Source organism: Chlorocebus sabaeus, unplaced genomic scaffold (assembly GCF_047675955.1).
Source record: "Chlorocebus sabaeus isolate Y175 unplaced genomic scaffold, mChlSab1.0.hap1 unalloc_scaffold_692, whole genome shotgun sequence".
Taxonomy (NCBI): domain Eukaryota; kingdom Metazoa; phylum Chordata; class Mammalia; order Primates; family Cercopithecidae; genus Chlorocebus; species Chlorocebus sabaeus.
In genome coordinates this window covers 66,371-78,225 of record NW_027328028.1, presented here as the reverse complement: position 1 = coordinate 78,225, position 11,855 = coordinate 66,371, and the positions used below count along the sequence as shown (strand labels likewise).

Genomic DNA, 11,855 nt, shown 5'->3' with positions numbered 1-11,855 from the left:
GTTCTCTGATGTCTTTCAAATGAATTGAGAAAATAAAAAGCTTTTCCACATATCGTACACGTATAACTGGATTTCCACTGTCCGTTATCATGTGTCTTCTAACACCTGGAACAGAAACCAAGAATTTGCCACACTGTTCACATTTATATTGCTTCTCTCCATATGGTTTGTATCCTGAGTGAGCTAGGATGTGCCTATTAAGGAGGGAATGACGTACAAAGACTTTTCCACAAATACTGCATTCACATTGTTTCAATTTAGGAGAAATGCTCTCATTCAGATCAAGCTTTTGTATTTGGCTGACAACTGTCCATACTGACTACCGTCTTTGCTTTCACACAGTCTCTGTATCATTTGATTTCTGTAAAAAAAAAAAAAAAAAAAAAAAAAAAAAAAAAAAATTGACAAGCACATTATTATTGCTTGGTTTAATAACTTTCTACTTATTAAGAGGTCTTTGACTTACACTGCTACCAATACCAAGGGAAATGCTTTTTTTTTTTTTTTTGCCATGACTGAATTATTTGAAAGTAAATGGGTTACTACTGAAAACACCGCTACCACCTGCATGGCTATGACCAAATTAGTAACATTCATGTACACAATTTTGTAGTACTATTTTCAAGTAAACTGTTTTCCAAACAGTTTACTACACTACACTGAAGCACATTACATTTTGGGTGAATTTTTTCTAAAAAGAAATAACTTTCAAGTGACTCTTATTTGTTTTGATCGCTTGTTTTTAAGTTCATGACAAGCTAAGATTCCTTCAGAGGACTTTATTTCCTCTTCTCAGTGCAAATTATCTTAACTCTTTCCCAGATTTTTCAAAGTGATCTTCAATACTCTGGTCTTTCCATTTGTTTCCTAAAATGCAGACCCACAAAATTATCACAAATTATTACAAACTATAGAAACATTACTAGATTTAATGTTTATTGTACACAGTGTCATGCCTGATTTCTTCACCAAATCATTCCCTTGCCCCATTCCAAATCATAAATAGCACTGATGATAGGGAAATAGTTCTGTAATTAAGTGAAATGTTTTGTCATTCTCACCTACAGAAGCCAGGTTCCTGCAGGTTTCCTACATCACTTCTCTGCAGAGATTCTTCTGAGAAGGATCTAGCAAAGCCCATTCCTCCTGGGTAAAGTTCACAGCCACATCCTGAAAAGCCACGGAGTCCTAGAACATTCCACACATGTAGATAGATGGATGGGTGAGACTGACAGCACTGGGAATCTGTACTCAATCCATAAGCTGTTTACATGATTCTAAAATTTCCAAGCATTTATTCTGTGCCTTGATTGTCACAACTCTTACTCTGTTCACACATACTCCCTCCCACACAGCAGTACTAATGCTAGAATTGGACTATTCAAAAAGGCAACAGCAAAGTAGAAACACCCATCTTATTAGAGAATCCAGGGAGTAAGATGTGCTGCTAGGAGTTACCTTTTAACTTCACTTTGTACATTTCTAGTATCTGTCATAATAAAGTCCTACCTGATGTGCATAAGGGAGTTAATATTATCAGTCCTGAGACTACTTATTCTTAAAAACGCCTGCTCGCAAAGTTCCATCTTTGTTTGTATTAGTAACTTACATTTTGAAAGGGATTCCACCAACCCAAGTAATAAGAATGACTCACTGCATCTAAATGGCTTATGCAATATATTTGCCAAAACTTTTTCTGCTGAAGGTGTATTATTTTGTGTCACTGCAGTGGTTCTTAGGGAACCAGACACCAAGACACTGTCTGAACACTAAGTGTTCAATGAGTTTCCCTGGTAGACAATATTTTACACGTGCTGTCACTTGTTAACTGGGGAGTTGAGCCCATTCCATGTGATTACACCAAGACAGAGTAGGCTCATTAAATTTAATTGAGTAGTAAATAAAACCAATAATTGATATTTGACAATACTAATAGAACAATTTAAAAAATTTCTATTGCACAATGTCAAGGCAGAAAGGAATAAGAGGAAATGCGACACATGTTTTTTAAAATGACATTAATGTCATCACTTCCAGTTGCTATTCCTATGAAATCACATAAATTCCCAACTCAGGTTGTTTTTAGGCAAGGAAAACTATTTTTTTCATAAGTAGTAAAAATGACAAATGTCTAATGATTTTTAGTCATCTAAAAAAAAGAGTGATGGCTTGTGTAACATACTTCTAAGATTTTCAAACGAAAATATTCAGGACAGCACAGTATTAGCAGAGAGATGAGCAAGCAGACCAAGGGAAAAAAAAGTGTTAATGACCCAGCATTTATATGGAAAGTTGAGGAATGATAGAGTAGGCACTGTAGAATAGAAAAAGAAATCACATGCACTTCAAAATATGAGGCAAACCAGGCTGGCATCTACTTGGGAAAATGCATTGCATTCTTCTCTATTCCGTGAGCCATAATCAACTTATTATCCATTCGAATATGAAAGATAAAACCAGAACACTTTCAGAAGTTACAGGAAGATTTTTTTAAATGAAGGATTAGGCAGAATTTCTTTTATGTAAGAAAACAGCGATAAAGGAACAGACAAACTCAAACATATTAAAATTTAGGGAATAAAAAGAAAATACAATGGGCAGGGCATGGTGGCTCATGCCTATAATCCCAGCAGCTTGGGAGGCTGAGGAGGGCGATCACCTGAGGTCAGGAGGTTGAGATCAGCCTGGCCAACATATCAAAACCCCGTCTCTTTGTTGTTTGTTTGTTTATTTGTTTGTTTTTTGAGATGGAGTCTCCCATTGTCGCTTGGGCTGGGGTGCAATGGCAACATCTTGGCTCACTGCAACCTCCACCTCCCGGGTTCAAGCAATTCTCTTGCCTCAGCCTCCCGAGTAGCTGGGATTACAGGTGCCTGCCACCAGGCTCAGCGAATTTTTTTGTATATTTTGTAGAGACAGGGTTTCATCATGTTGGTCAGGCTACTCTGGAACTCCTGACCTCATGATCGGCCCACCTTGGCCTCTCAAAGGGCTGGGATTACAGACCTGAGCCACTGTGTCAGGCCTAAAAACCCGTGTTTACTGAAAATACAAAAATTAGCTGGGTGTGGTAGTGGGTGCCTATAATCCCAGATACTCGGGAGGCTGACACAGGAGAATCACTTGAACCCGGGAGGCGGAGGTTGCAGTAAGCGGAGATGGCGCCACTGCACTTCAGCCGGGCTACAGAGCAAGACAGTGTCTCCAAAAAAAAAAAAAAAAAAAAAAAAAACCTTCGAATATCCAGATAAGAGGATACAAATGTGTCCACTGTCATAAATTCTTCACCATGCTACAGGAAGGAAACTTACATTTTGGTGAATCTTTGTAAATCATCAATTTATCTATCACACTTTTATTTCACCAGTAACATTGACAAAGCTAAGTCCTACAATTCCATTTGAAATTACCCTTAAAAAGAACAGACCTTTAAAACTTACTACACTCACTCTGGGGAAGAAATAAATATGAATTTTTAGCAAATAAAATACACCATTTTACCTTGCCTTTTTGTAAATAGTATGTTTATCTTTCAAGTTGTACTGAGAAAATGTATCTTACAGTCAATGAAAAACTGAAACACAAATAAGAGGACAAGCCTATTCAAGGTAACAAACTCAGGGAGAGGCAGTGCTGACTCCAACACAGACCTTTGTAAGTGTCACAGCAGGCCATTCTATCCCTCGGGACACCCATCCTGTTCAGTAAAGTGCTCAGTGATCACGTAGGAGGCACTGGCACTGCTCTTTGTCCTCCTGTGCGCCTTCAGTGCATTTTCATGTTCAGGTTGTTGCACATCCTCTCTGGGGTGGGTTTTCCTTGTCCTTTGGGACAGTTTTTCTCTCTTCACAAGTCTGAGACAATCTAGAGCGCAGAAACCATTTCTGCCTTTTCCTCTCAATATCACCATCCCATTGGCAGACCATCAATGTGTCTCCGAGGAATAAAAACTCCGGCTGGAGGAACAGTTTTCATGACCTAGTTTTAATCACATTATGTTGTATTGTCCATTCATTTTAATGTCCTAAAATTTTAATAACCCTAAGGGGTCACCATTTTAGATGAAACTATACCAGGAGATTCCTCTAAGGCCAAGAGCATCCAGCTACTCCCCTGAGAGACACTACCCCCTACCTCAGGCTGTCCTTGGCGATGAGATGACCCCGGGCTGATACTCACTAGACCCTCCAAAAGACACCCATAGTGGGTATCCTGGGTCATTCCCAAACAGTTCTAAAATGCCAGGAGTAGGAAAAGACAGGAGGGTGGCTGAGGACACAGCATCCTGTAAAGTTTTCATGGGGGGACCTCAACCTAAAGACATTTTGGTAATATGCACACTTGGGAAAGACGAAAAGAAGAGAGGCACAAGATTATTTTTTATAGTAGAGTGTCAGATGATTTATTCTCCGCTTTCCTCTCATGTAAAATGTTTGGAAACAGAAAAATATTTTGGCCAATGTGGCTCACGCCTGTATTCCCAGCGCTTTAGGAGGCCGAAGTGGGCGATCAGTTAAGATCAGGAGTTCAAAACTAACCTAACCAACATGGCAAAACCCTGTCTCTACGAAAAATACAAAAATTAGTTGGACGTGGTGGTGGGCTCTTATATGCCCAGCTACTTGGGAGGCTGAGGCAGGAGAATTGCTTGAACCCGGGAGTCAGAGGCTGCAGTGAGCTGAGACTGTGCCATTACACTCCTGCCTAGCGACAGGATGAGACTCCGTCTCAACAACGACAACAACAACAACAAAATATATATATATATAAACACATTTAAAATTACTACATGTAGATATTTGAAGTCATGGGACTGACTGTAGGTAGAAACAAGAGAAGGCAAGGAAAGTTTTTATATTTATATTTATATATAATTATATAAAATTAATATACATAATTATAATATATAAATATACCATATAGGCTGTGCACAGTGGCTTACACCTGTAATCCCAGCAATTTGGGAGGCCGAGGTGGGCAGATCACCTGAGGTCAGGAGTTCGAGACTAGCCTGACCAACATGGAGAAATCCCATCTCTACTAAAGATACAAAAATTAGCCAGATGTGGTGGTGCGTGTCTTTAATCCCAGCTACTCAGGAGACTGAAGCAGGAAAATCACTTGAACCTGGGAAGTGGAGGTTGCGGTGAGCCCAGATTGCATCATTGCACTCCAGCCTGGGTGACAAGGGTTAAACTCCATCTCAAAATAAATCAATCAATAAATAAAACAAGAAATATATATTTATGTCTAAATATATAATTATAATACATAAATGTGTATATACATACATTTATTATAAATTTATTAATATATGAAATATATTTATTTCTGAGACAGGGTCTGGCTCTGTCACCCAGGCTGGAGTGCAGTGGCACTATCATAGCTCATTGGAGCCTTGAACAGATGGCTCAAGCGATCCTCCCACCTCAGCCTCCTGAGTGGTTAGGATTGCATGCACACAACACCATGCGTAGCTAATTTTAAAATTTTTTGTAGAGACAGGGTCTTCCTTTTTTGCCTAAGCTGGTCTTGAAATCCTGGGCTCAAGTGATCTTCCTGCCTCAGGCTTCCAATGTGTTAGACGTGGGCCACTGCATCTGGTCTAACGCATTTTTTAATTTGGGAGTTTATGTTATTTAAGATTTTGAAGTACTGAATGTGTTGAACAACCAACTTGCAGAATTCCCGAACAATGGACGGTCAGCTCTCATGTCCTGGTTCAAATCGTCCCAGCACACCAAGGCTAGAAACCTTTCGGCCAACTTCCACTTATATCTCCTGGGGCGGGACAATGTCACTTGGCCAATCCCCACTAAGAGGGACTCTAGAAAGGCAAGAAACTATTCTGTTCTCTATAATGGAACGTGACCAGGGAGGAGGCAGTTGGGAGGGCCAGCTGGGCCCTCCAACCAGCAGCGTCCACCATCGACCCACTGCCCTAGAACTACACCGTGCTGGGCATTTGGGGCACTGTTATGAGCAAGAGTTCCCATTTTTCTTCTCATGGGACCTTCATGCTAGTGGCAAGAGATAATTTTTTTTTTTTGTTTTTTTGAGACAGAGTTTTGTTCTTGTCACTTAGGCTGGAGTGCAATGGTGTCATCTCGGCTCACTGCAACCTCTGCCTCCTGGATTCAAGCAATTCTCCTGCCTCAGCCTTCCGAGTAGCTGGGATTACCGGATTGCACCACCACGTCTAGCTAATGTTTGTATTTTTAGTAGAGATGGGGTTTCACCATGTTGGCCAGGCTGGTCTGGAACTCCTGAGCCACTGCACCCAGTCAAGAGGGAGATTTTCAATCAATAAGTAGAATTGTGATGAATGCCAGAAAGAAGAATGTGTGTGATCAGGAGGGGACTTAAGTTATTGTCTCATATTTTAACACTTTCACAGGCAATAACTAAATACTTAGAAGCTTAAAACAACACACATCTTTAAGCCAATTTTGGCAAGCTAGGAGTTGAGCACATTTTAGCGGGTCCTGTGCTTGGGATCTCACGCTAAGCAGCTGGGATGCATCCTCATCTGAGGCTCCACCAGGGCAGAATCCATTTCCAGGTCCGTTGAGGTTTTTGGCAGAATTCATTTCCTCGGACCCGCTTGGCAAGGGCCCAGCTTTTTGCTTCCTTGCCTACGGAGCCCCTCCAAAGGTATTTTCTCAGCACAGCATCTACCTCCTGCAGCGCCTGCAGGTGGAACTTTTCTCTCTAGTGTGTGCAGGTGATGCGCCGTGACAGTGACATCCCATTGCTTTTGCCAGGCTCTATGGGTTAGAAGCCAGTCACCGGTTTTGCTCGTACCCAAGGTCAGGAAGACTATGCAAGGGCGTAGGTCATTGAGGGATCATAGGGTGTGGCTGCCACCACTGAACTTGGTGAGACTTTAAGGGTTGGTAGGAGCTGGCCAGGTACAGGGGTGAGGGTGTGTCAGGCAGGGGTGAGGGCATGGAGGGGGATGCAGTGGCCTGCACCCTGGAATGTCCTTTCACTCCCTGAGGTTTTGTTCTCCTGATCCCTGAGTACATCCCAGAACACGGTGGGGCCCTAGCAGGGGAGAGGTAGGGAAGCATGTGTTGTTCATCCGGGGACCTTGTTAGGCAAATCAGATTAGGGGCCAGGCTTTCAGTGGTGGGTGCGAGTGTGGGAGTGATGAGTGTGCGGGTGTGTGTGGGAAGAACGATGGGGATGGGGTCAGCCCCAGCCACCATGAAGACCTTAACTGTGCATCCACCATCCCAGCAACCTCCCTGAGTGAGTGTCTTTAGGGTGCTGGTCTTGTTTTACACGTGGAAGTGAATCAGAGTGGGACACTGCCTTGCCTTAGAGAGGTCACACTTCTTCTCCTTCTCCTCCTCGTCCTCCTCCTCCCCCTCCTCCTCCTCTTCCTCCTCCTCCTCCTCCTCCTCCTCCTCCTCCTCCTCCTCCTCCTCCTCCTCCTCCTCCTTCCTCTTCTTCTTCTTCTTCTTCTTCTTCTTCTTCTTCTTCTTCTTCTTCTTCTTCTTCTTCTTCTTCTTCTTTTTTAAATTTGTGACAGAGTCTCACTCTGTTACCCAGGCTGGAGTTCAGTGGTGTGACCTTGGCTCACTGCAACGTCTGCCTCCCAGATTCAAGCAATTTTCCTGCCTCAGCCTCCTGGGTAGGGTAGCTGGGATGATAGGCACGCATTACCATGTCTGGCTAATTGTTGTATTTTAGTTTCACCATATTGGCTTGGCTGGTCCCAGTCTCCTGGCCTCAAGCGATCTGCCCGCCTCAGCCTCCCAAAGTGCTGTGGTGAGAGGTGCTCAGCGTCCTAGGAAGGCAGAGGGCTGCATGAGATGTTGGGGGAGGAAGGACTGGAGGAGGATTTGAGATTTTCACCTGAGCAACTGGGTGGATGGAGGGGCTGTTTACAGAGAATCACAAGAATGTGGATGAGCAGGTTAGGGCACTAATAAACCACTCTGTTTTGGTCCACGGAAAATTTGAGATGCTTCCCTCTGTCCAGCTGGGGCTTTGGGAAAGGTCAGGGTTGGCATCTGACTGGGATGGATGTTTGGCAGGGAGCAGAGTATGTGGATGGTTTGTGAAGCCCGGAAGGGCATGAGATTTCCTGTAGCAGCGTCCACTGCAAATGGAAGGACATTTGGCCTGAGCCCAGACATATACAAGTTGGGCAGAGAAGGGGGTGGGTTCTTGGTACCCACAGAGGAAGCAGCTATGGAAGTACAGGAAAACCAAGGGTGTGGGGGCACATGATGCAGGAAGCTCAAATAAGATGAGGAAAGAGGTTTTAAAGACGATCAGGGCTGGAGACAGTGGTTCATGCCTGTAATCCTAAGACTTTGGGAGGCTGAGATGAGAGGATAGCTTGAGGCCAGGAGTTTGAGACCACCCTGGGCAATATAAGGAGACCCCATTTCTATAAATAAATAAATACCATTGGTACTTGGCATTTCAGGCGGGGAACAGCAAACACATGAAAGCTCTGAGGCAGGAAAGGGTAGTGATTAGTGCTCGCTCCTGGTTCCTTTATCAGACCTTAAAGAGATGCAGAGACATTTCAGGTACTCCTTGGCCGAGCTCCTTCAGGGAAAGCCTAAGTTCGCTTCTACTTCCCATCTATTAATTTTTTTTTTTTTTTTTTTTTTTTTGGAGACAGTCTCACTCTGTCGCCCAGGCTGGAGCGCATGCAGTGGCACCATCTCAGCTCACTGCAACCTCCACCTCCCGGGTTCAAACGATTCTCCTGCCTCAGCCTTCCCAGTAGCTGGGACCACAGGTACGCGCCACCACGATCGGCTAAGTTTTTGTATTTTTGGCAGAGATGGGGTTTCATCTTGTTGGCCAGGCTGGTTTCGAACTCCTGGCCTCAAGTGATCCACCTGCCTCGGCCCCACAAAGTGCTGGGATTACAGGCGGGAGCCACCGCGCCCTGCCCTACTTCACTCCTACTTCACTCCTAACGCCCACCATACGTGCTTTCTAATGTTTGCTGAATGACAAGGTGAACGAGTGAATGGGACTACGTGACTTCGGGCAGCAGGCAATCGTATTTCTTGGACCTCAGTTTCACTTTTTGTAAAGCAAGCCTATCTCTCGCTCTCTGCCCTAAAAGCCTGAGTTCTAGGCTTGAGATGAGCGCGTCCTGTAGAGCAGACTCCAGGTGGACGTTGAGCTGGGTCTCTAGGAGGCCAGCTCTTGGGTCCGGTCCTCCCGCGATATCCGGCACGCCCAGTCCCAGCGCCGCCCCGCCCAACCTCCCTTTGTTCCCCCAGGCCCCGCCCTCTCCGCGCGGATCGCTCCCCATTGGCCGGGGGACGGGCCCTGGGCACCCGGCTCCGCTGGGGGCGGGGCGGCGGGCGGCGGGCGGGGCCGTGTGCACCTGCACGGTGTGTGTCCCGGCCGCAGCCCCGCGCCAGCTGCAGCTCCTTGATCTGAGCCGGATCCTGAGCGGGGAACACGGGCTGAAGCGGCGGGGGCGGCCCCGCACCGGGGCTCTATTGTTGAGGCTGCCGCGGCTCTGTGGGCTGCTCAGCTGCGCTCCAGTCGGCCCAGGCGCCGCGGCGAGGAACGAGCGCTGCGAGGCGGCTGCCTGAGGTGAGATGGCGCGACGGGCGACGGGGTCTCCTGACCGGGTTGGGGTCTCTGCCCCGGGCGTGGCGGCTCCGAGCTCGGCTCCTCAGGGTCCGAGGTCGGGATCCGGGGTCCTTGCGCCTGGGCTGTGTCTTGGCCTCGGGTGGCACCGGGGGCTTCGCTCCTGCTGCGATACCGCGTGGGCCCGCGCGGGGGTGCCGGTCGCCCTGCGGGTGGGGGCAGGTCCCCATTGCTCCCCGGCTCCCCGCATCTGCCGCGGAGGGGACTGCATGGACCCGGGCGCTGGCTTCTGCCCGCTCCCCCGCTGCGTGGCTGGTCCCCGCGTGCGGCAGAGGGAGCCCTGCGAGGACCCACTCGTGGGGCGGGGTCCGGGTCACCGCGAGTGGGAGACTCCGCCGTCCTCCCCGCCCTCTCTCGCAGCGAGACCGCTTCGCTAGACTCACCGAGGGGACTGAGCGGACCCTCCGACTAGGGAGTCCGTGACTCTGGGTGGGGCCTCTTTCCCGACGCCGCATGACGGCTTCCTGAGTGTTTTGTCACCTATATAGGTGGCTGCGTGGACCCGCTCACGTGAGTACTGGCCGCCCTGTTAGTGGGGCTGTGCGCCGCCCCGTGGCTCTTCTGGGTCGACCCCGCCTGGGACGCGCGTGTATGGGGGTCCGTGCGCGGGGAGCGCGGTTGGTGGGGGCGCACTGCCCCTGCCGCATGGTTTATCCTCTCACTTGCCCGGCGGGAGGAAGCGAGAGGCGCGGGCCGGGAGTTGTCGCGCAGCGGCCGCACCGACCTCTGCCCTGGCCAGCGGGTCCCGGGGGGCGAGGGGCTGTCACCGCACGTCCCACCGCCGCACTTCCTCCTCTGGCCCCGAACTGGGCTCTGATTGGAGGGAGCAGGGCCCTTCTGCCCCGCGCTTCTTGATTTCTTCCGTTAGTAATGGGAAGAAAAAAAATCTGGAAAGCCAGATTGAACTTTGTAGCTCTCAGCGCTTGGAGAGTGGAAGAAACTCTCCCAAGAATTTGGCCGGCTGGAAAATGCGTTTCAAGCAGGAGCATCCACACCCACGGAAGGAGGCCAAGACAGTTACAGTTAGAGGTCAGATTTACGAGGGGGAGCGAGGGTGGGTGGGGAGACTCCGACCTCAGCTTGATGGGAAGACCTGATGCTGCCCCTCAGACGCTGTATTTCTCAGCCACCAGGGAAAGTGGAATCACTCCTTAGTGAATGCTTTCATCAAACTTTTGAAAAACCTGTAATGTCCCAGGAAGGAAAATCGAACTGGACAGTTTTCCCCTTTTAAGAGTGTTAAACCTCCCGGAGACAAACAGCAGAAGGCTCAAGGAGTCCAAATACTCAACCTGAAGTTCTTTCTGAACAAGAGGTGGTGTATAAGGAACAGGCATACCAGACAAAACTGAACTAATCACCGCAACTGTGGCTCCAGCCCTGTAGCGTGTCATGTAGGCCCTTTTGCCTTCTCTGCCCTCCCCTGTCCCAGACCCCAACGCTACCACGCACCTCCAGTCATCAGCTCCTGCCAACCCATTGCTATGAACTCTGTTTCGGTGGCTCCCTTCTCTCTGAAGTTTTGCTTGTTCTCCTGAAGTCCTGGTCTTTAAGAGCTTATGATCTGCAGGGACAGATTGGCTTTGGGCAGTACATAGTTAACTGTAGCACAGCTTGAAAAATGCTCTGATAGAGGTGGGCAGGCAGTTTGTACATGCGGGTAAATGCGAAGTCCTTTTTCGATACCATGAATCCAAGTATTCATGCTATTTTAAATCTGCATTTCTTTGACTCTCCAGAGGGTTTTTAGATTAATTTTTTTTCTATTACTTCCTAGTGTTTGTTGCATAGTTCAGAGTACTTGATTAAAACTTACCAGGTCGGCCAGGCGCGGTGGCTCACCCTGTAATCCGAGGACTTTGGGAGTTCTAGGCAGGCAGATCACTTGAGGTCAGGAGTTCAAGACCAACCTGGCCAACATGGTGAAACCCTGTCTCTACTAAAAATACAAAAATTAGTTGGGCGTGGTGGTGGGCGCCTGTAATCGCAGCTACTCAGGAGGCTGAGGCAGGAGAATACCTTGAACCCAGGAGGCGGAGGTTGCAGTGAGTGAAATGGCTCCACTGCACTCCAGCCTGGGCCATAGAGTGAGACTTCCTCTCAAAACAAAAACAAAAACAATGTACTGGGTCTACCTTCGGCTCTGGAATTTTCCTGGAAGGCCTTCTCTTCTGGGCTTCATTTTTCTCACTTTTGAGGATTGTAAACTACATAAT

The 11,855-nt window shown here is 47.4% G+C and overlaps 1 pseudogene; it reads right to left on the bottom strand.

The window, feature by feature from the left end:
- Positions 1–8,655: 8,655 nt before the first annotated feature.
- Positions 8,656–11,103, bottom strand: LOC140711348 (uncharacterized; annotated as a pseudogene).
- Positions 11,104–11,855: the final 752 nt, after the last annotated feature.